Raw genomic sequence first — 7,325 nt, 5'->3', positions numbered from 1 at the left:
AAAATGGACAAGCTGAGTGCTTGGGAGAACTGAGCATCCTGACAGCTGATGTTCCTCATATCCATCCGAAACAGAGCAATAAAAAAAGGCTGGTACAAGATGCTCTTATGAGAAGAAAAGCTCATACTAATGAGCAATCAAAGTGGTTTTGTGCTGAGTAGGCGTAGTAAAACAAAAAAAGGTGTTTAATTTAGTTTTAAAAAGGATCAATAAGGCACATCATAGCTGACTGACAGATTTTAAGTATAGGAGAGTATTTCTGGGAGGCGTCGCTGAGGGTTATTTCTGTTGAACATTTTTCTAAATGATCTGGAAACAATTAAGTCTTGCAGTTGACACGTAGTGATCAGAAAGGAAAATGCAAAGTAGTACGAATCATTTAGTAAACTGGGTTCATTCATTCAAACCACATCCTTGATGAAGGAATAAGATCAGAGATTGTGTTTACAGAATGGTATCTCTAGGGTGCTGGAGAAGCAAGGAGCCTGGGATTTGGGGTAATGTTTCCAGCCTAATGGTGTAGCAAAAGTATAATGCAAGGAGGAAGACATTTTTATTTCAGATGTGGAATCGGCACAATGGGTGCAGGTTCCCTCAAGCTTTACTTTAAAATGTGCTGTGTACATTTTTTTTTCCCTAGTTGCGTACCTAACACCCTACTTCAGTTTTAGGTGGAGGAGACAGATAAATTAGTGTTCTCAATTTCCTAGTACCAAGGCAAATCCCATTCTTTTCTAACACCATTTTTCTTTGCCTGCCTTCCACCACATGCATGTTACAGGGGAGCATACTGGACATTGCTACCAATGATCCCTGTCTCTTAACTTTCTGCCTACCAGTGTTCTGCTTTCCAGAGACACTTTTCACCCTACTGTTGGTACCTAACTGCATCATGCTGCCAACTCCTTTTTGGTACCCTTAGTCACTTGGCATGCTCCTACTACTAGTCCAGGATTTTGTTCCCTCTCATCCACTCTACAAACAAATCTGCTTCTGTTAATCTTGAGTGAACTAAATATTCTCTCCCTATGAAAATTTGGGTATGGCTGAGAAGACAGCTGGAGAGCTGTGGAGGTAATCTGTGTCACAGGCATCTGTTCCAGACCTTGCTCCAGCTGAGCTGCAGCACAGATCAGAATGCTTGAGGTGCAGGTCTGCAGCAGCTGTCCAGGGCATCCAGACTTGCTCTCCAGTGCACCTTTGTGGAGTCAGTACAGACACAGTCTAGAGGCCAACTGAGGATTATGTAGTTTGGTCCTGTTTTTTTGGCTGGTCCACATAGTAAACATCCCAAGTCCCTCCACCAGACTTTATTTTAGCAACAAAAAGCAATGTGGTGACTCATCACATTGCACAAAAGCTGAAAAGTCTTAATTTTCTTCTGAGCTGGGATACTCCAGCGCTGCCCTTTGTTATCCTACAGCTTCTCCCTGCTGCAGGGTGGCTGGTGCAGCTCGGGAAGTGCTGCAGAGCAAGGCCCTGAGCTGCAGGTGCCCTGCTGCCCCTCGCGTACCTTGGGCAAGCAGCTCTTCAGGGGTCCAGCAAACCTGGCTGTGGGTACCTCTGGTGACTCCAATGGCCTGCTTCTCTCGGTCGTGTTGAGGGGTGCATGCTGACAGCTAACCGTGCCTAGTGTCACTAATGCTATAAAAAGACCAATTACTGGATACTGCCTACAGCCATCAGGGAGATGTGTGCAGATGGCACACCTAGCAAGACAAAAAGGAGGTGTTAGCCTGACAGAACTGATAAATTTTCAGGGCAGTCATTATCATAAATACCAAATAGAGTACAAAATCTGTAAAACCAGGGATAACAGGGAGAAGGTAAACAAGTGTGGGCTGTTTATGGGAGGGGATGAGGGTGGTAGAGGAGAATTTGCGAGTAGAAAGAGGGGATATACAGGGAAACAAATCATGGAGTGGGGGTTATTGTGGCACTGAGCAACCCCAGGCCTGATCCGATTGCCTCAGCACAACACACCCGTCACGCATTTTGGCCCTGGTTTCTGTTAAGTGGTGAAAAACAACTAAGTTAACTGAGTTGTTGAACTCCCAAATTGATTTTTTTTTTGTTTGTTTCTTGCAGCAGACTATGCAGGGTTTTTTCTGTTGAAAATGGATGCTGCTGCAGTACCCATGTCCACTGAAGTGCAGTGACACCTCCTGAGAGGTGTCTAGCTGTTCTTCAGCTCAGGACACTGTCTAGTTATTTGTATTGCACGTGTATTTAGTCAAGCAAAGGACAAACATAGCACAGGGCAGTTACACTCAAAAGGGGCACCGACCCAGGGTGATTTGACTTTCGTTTTAATCCTGCAACGCGGTCCCAAGTGGAGAAGTCAGAAACAACCGCTCTCCCCAGGGTTCTTTTGTTCGCTGCAAGTTCGACGCCTCTTTTCCAGTCCCCGTTTCCTCAGCAATAACCCTCGGCTACACCATCACCGAGTTCCACAAACAGTGTCACGCTACCACCGCATTACTACTGTACCGGAGGCAACTGTACGGATCTCGTACCGTGGGTCCGACGCTGCTCTTTCCAGCCTTCTGGCTGCCCTCTTGCCCTACGAAAGGCGCGCGTGCCGACCGGGGGGCAAAGGACGCCCCCCCCGCGCCCACCCGGCCCCCCGCGGTGAGATGAGGCGCGACCCGCCGCGCGGCGCGTGCGCCGTCTGCCCCTGCGCGCACTGGCGGGCCCCGCCCTCCTCGGGCCGCCAGGCCCAGGCCCCGCCCCTCTCTGGCGGCGGGTGGCGGCGCCGCATCGAGGCGGCCATTTTGTGGCGCTGCGCGGTCGGTGGCGCTGGCCTCGGCGCGGAGCGGGGCCCGGGGCGGTTCGGCTCCGTTCTAACCCTTTTTCCCGTACAGATCCCTCGGTAAGAGCGCGGCGGCGCCCGGCCGGGCCGGGCCAGGCCGGGCCGCCTGCCCTGGCCCGCGCTGCGGGCCCGCGGCGCGGCGCGGCGTGGCGAGGCGAGGCGAGGGGAGGGAGGCCGGGCGCGGCGCGGCTGGCACGCGTCCCCGCGCACAAAGGGCCGGGCCGGGCCGGGCTGGGGCGGGCGGTGCCTCCCGGGGGCCCGGGGCGCCGAGCGGGGGCCGCTTCCGCCTCGCCGCGGCCTGGCACGCTGAGGCTGGGAGGCCCGGGCCGTCCCTCGCCCGCTCCTTTCCTCCCTCCCTCCCTCTCGCCGCGCCTCCGCCCGCGCCCGGCGGCCCGCGGAGCTGCGCGGCCGGCGCGGGCAGGTGAGTATGTGCGGGCCGAGCGCAGGCGCCGAGGGCCCGACAGGCGGGGGCGGCGGAGTAACCTTGCGGGCGGCGGCGGGGCCGGAGCACGGGGGCTCCGCCGGCGGCGGCCGGGGCCGGGGCTGGGCGGTTGCGGGCGGCGCCTGGCGGGCCCGGGGGTCGCGCAGCCCGGGAGCGGGCGGGAGCGGCGCCTGGCGGGCCCCGAGCTGCGGGTGAGCGGCAGGGCGCGGGAGTTGCGCGCCCTAGGCGGGCGCGGCGGCGTGGTCCCATTGTCGGCGCCTCGCCCCTTCGGCGCGGGAGGAAGCGGTGCGGGGCCGGTCCCGGCGTGGTTCGTCCCGGGGGGGCTCCGCGGGGCGCCGGCGGCTGCTCCTGGCCCGGCCCCGGGGGACGAAGCGAGGCAAACGCTCTGCACTTTGTGGGGAAGGAGGTCCCTGGTGCCTGCGGCGCTGCCGCCGCTCGTCGGGGTTACCCTGTAAACACCAGCGAGGTTGCCGTGCAGTAACATAACGCTCTTCTCTAGTAATAAAAATCAGCTCCGTAAAAAAACCAAACCACCAAAAACAACCTAGTGTTGAAGTGGCTCCTAGAAGTACACCGGGAGTCTGTCTGAGGTTGCTTTCGAAAAAACTCTTGGCTCTGGTTTTACTCACTCTTAAACTTACACATTCTTAGTGATTTTCTTACCCACCTCGATCTGCTGGGGTTAGGCAGAAAAATCGGCAGGTTGTTTCCTTGGTGGACTCCTGTTAAGGTTATTTCATTGGCTGTTTTGTGTCCAGTGGATGGTGGTTCTTTCTGTATAGCTGACAGGATGTTGTGGAGAGTCTCTCCCATGAAGTCTCAGAGGTGTGGTGTCAGCGGTGTGTGGGAGCACCCGTGCCCTAGTCGATGTTTGTCTAGTTAATACGCTCTTGCGCATCGGGTTGGTTGGAAAGGATGTCTTTACCTGCGGGAGTGATAGATGGTTTTCTTTAAAGTTGAGAGAATTGAGACTTGCAAACAGAAGTAGATGGTGTTTGATGGAAAGGTTAAACATAGTAGAGTGGAGTTTTGCACCTTTTTTGAAGAATGCTGCTTGGTTTTGTTTATGTTGTTTCATATTATAGCATGTTGTCTTAGTCCACTGCAAATCTTCGGCTTGTTTTCAGTGTTGTGAAGAGGAACATAAGCAATGCTGTGGTTGCTATACTGGAAATATATCAAATTATATGGGTTTTTCTTCCAAATGGAAAGTTCCTTGTGCATGAAAGATTTATCTGCTTATTGAAGCAGGTGTGTTTTTGCATTAAACTGTTTTTCAGGTGATTACATTCTTTCCTGCATTGTAAACTACTGTTTGACACTGCTAGATATGAAAGTATATGGTTGAATCCTAATATAGGATTGCGTGTTTCTCTTAAAGTCTAATAATAATAAAAAAAGTTCTTTTCCTAAATGCATTTGCCATTTTAATATAAGTCTAAAGAACGTAGTTGTATCTTTCTCACTTGTAAGTCTGCTGTTAATGTCCTTGAAGATCTGTGAATATCTGTTTTAATTCCCTCTGTTAGGGAGTTTGTGGATGGTTTGGTAGTACTTCTTTCTCTAAGTTAACTTCAGTAATGATCCTTTTAACTGAAAACGGCTTGTTTGGGTTGTGTGTGGAGGCGGCAGTTATTTGTTCTTAGTGTGATTCATTCCTGGAGAGTTTCCCAAAGAGTCACAATTTTAGTATGAGATGGTCTATGAAGCAATGAAAGAGCAAGGGTTTTCCATCCCTTCTTTAAATACAAAATACTTATGTTGCCACTTAAAATGTTTGGTGCTCTTGTTGAGTTGTAATCCCAGGAAGACAGTTTTTATACAGGGATGAAAAAAATGGGCATTTGATCAGGATTTGGATAATGAAATGACAGATTACAATTGAAAATACAGTGTCTCAGTGGGGAGTTCTTACTCTGTGCTCTGTAGAGGTGACTGCCTAGAGGTGGCTGTGAAATGTCACTTAGTTTCACCAGTTTGTGTGACTCCTGAAGAATTCTTCGCGTGCAGCTATAGAGAGGTTTTCTGAGGTGCGGCTTATGCTGCTTTGTTCAAGTAAGAAGATGTGCAGTTGGAGGAAGGAATATCATTATTGGTGGAGCAAGGGTTTGTTAAAATTCAGGGTTTTCAAGTATTTAATTCTTGGTTTTTGCCTCTGAAAGAATGATTTGTCCACCTATTGGTGATGGGAAAATTTGAAAGATTCTTTGAATGTTTTTTGGTTCTTTTTATATTCTTTGCGGAAGGCATATTCAAGTCTTGAAGCCATACAAAAACTGTGCAGTGCAATTACTGACAAGTCATACAGGGATAACGTATTAGAAAATGCACTCTTACTCTTGTGGTTGTTGTATGTCGCAGTGCCTTGTGGTCGCAGGTTTGAACTTTCTGTGTATACAGTTCTTTGTGGACTGTTACTGCTGTTGTGTTGCCTGCATTGATTTTTGCCTCCATTTATTCTTTATTGCAGTCTAAAAGTTGGTTTTAATTGGTTGCCCACAGGATTGGCTTGGCTTCTGCTACTTGTTAAGAAAAAAACATCTGTCTTTGCAGGTAAGAGCCTTTGAATTGAAGACTACTTTATATGCATATAGAATATATCTTAAGAAATATTTGAAGCTTTTGGAATCTGTGAATTGGTATCAAAACATTTGGGTCAAATAATCTATAGCTAGTCTCTTTACTTTGACTCCCACTGGAGATGGTGGTTCTGGCAATGTTGTTCTTGTAAGCAGAATTTTCTGCCAAACTAATGTTTTGTTGTTTCATCAGCATGTGGTAGTCTGGAACACTCTCCCAGTTATTTTGCACTGTTGGAAAATGTAGCTACTTTGCTGCAGCCCACAGGTCTGCATGTTTCTAATTATTGGCGTTTAGAAGTGTACAGTAATTGGTTCTAATTAGGTTTTGCAGCATTTAAAGGGATCAGATAGGTTCAAATTAGCTCGGAGATGACTATCTTAATCTAACAGGTTGGTTTTAACCTGTTTTTAAAAAACAAAAAAAAAGGCAAAACTGAAAACTCTAGTCTCCAGTTTTAGCTTTTGCTAGACAGTCTCAGCCTGGATACTTAAAATTCCTCTTACAATACCAATGTTATTCCAGTTCTTATTTTTTGTCCAAGAATTGCCAAATATGTTGTCTATGTGTACCACGTGGGTATTGTACTTTAATACTCCCCAGGGACTATGTTGAATCTTCTAAACTTTTCTTAATTTCAAAAATGCGTCTTAAAAGGCTAGTCTAGCGTTTTCATCAATTTATGCTTATGAACCAAATTCTGCTTATTTTATTGACTAGCACATAAATGGAAGAAGTAATATTGTCATCTTGTACACCTTTTCCAGTGTAACATCTACATTTTTAAAGACGTTACTGTCAAGACACAAACATGCTGTTACGGTTCATCAGATGAGTTTAATTGGATTGTCGGCAGCCCTTCACTCTCCGTTCTTGATCTCGGCTTGCTAATAGGGATGGCTTGTCCATAGTACAACTCTAGGATTTTGTGCTTTTGGCCTCTCCAAAAATATACGAAACACACAAAATGACAACAAAACCCATTTTTGCCTTAAAGTACCTTTTTGTACAGAGGGAAAAGCAGATAGCCTGAGAACACCTCTAACAGCCCAACAAAAAGCCTTCAATGCCCACTTAAGAGGTGTGTAGCCCAATCTGTGTCTGAAGTTAATGTTGCCTCTGCACGTATGTTGATCTTTACAATGAACAGTGAAATATTTGGACAGGCTTTGCTTTTTCATTAGTTGGAAAATTTGAGTGAATGGGTTATTGTCTTCTAAGTGCGTTTTGGAAAAAATCGGACTTGTGAGTGCTTAGAAATGTGAAATTTGACCTTTTTGGTCCTTGTGATTTTTTCTTTAAATCACAGAAGTGAAACTAATACTTTGTTAAAGCACTGAAATCCTGAAAAATTTGAAGCAGTTATGTTTTGAATTGACAAAATACTTTTTTGCCAAAAATACTTGATGGAGTAAAGTCCTTAAAATTCTTCTTATTCGTACCATGCTACTGTTAGCTCTTGCTTAATAGCAAGCATTTGCTTAATATCAT

General features: G+C 47.4%; 1 protein-coding gene across 3 annotated transcripts in view; it reads left to right on the top strand.

The window, feature by feature from the left end:
- Nucleotides 1–2,760: 2,760 nt before the first annotated feature.
- CPNE1 (copine 1) overlaps nt 2,761–7,325 on the top strand; it is a 44,735-nt gene continuing 40,170 nt past the window's right edge. The window contains exons 1-2 of one of the 3 annotated variants that reach the window (XM_075166159.1): nt 2,837–2,872; nt 5,757–5,807. The gene's annotated coding sequence lies outside the window, so the exon portion shown is untranslated. Of the gene's footprint in view, nt 2,873–3,156; nt 3,234–5,756; nt 5,808–7,325 lie in introns of those variants that run through there. The other 2 variants (XM_075166158.1, XM_075166161.1) reach the window with 2 other exon arrangements.

The sequence above is a fragment of the Calonectris borealis genome, chromosome 17, assembly GCF_964195595.1.
Source record: "Calonectris borealis chromosome 17, bCalBor7.hap1.2, whole genome shotgun sequence".
NCBI classification, from domain to species: domain Eukaryota; kingdom Metazoa; phylum Chordata; class Aves; order Procellariiformes; family Procellariidae; genus Calonectris; species Calonectris borealis.
Note: the sequence above shows the minus strand (reverse complement) of the source record. Positions and strands in the feature narration are given on the sequence as shown.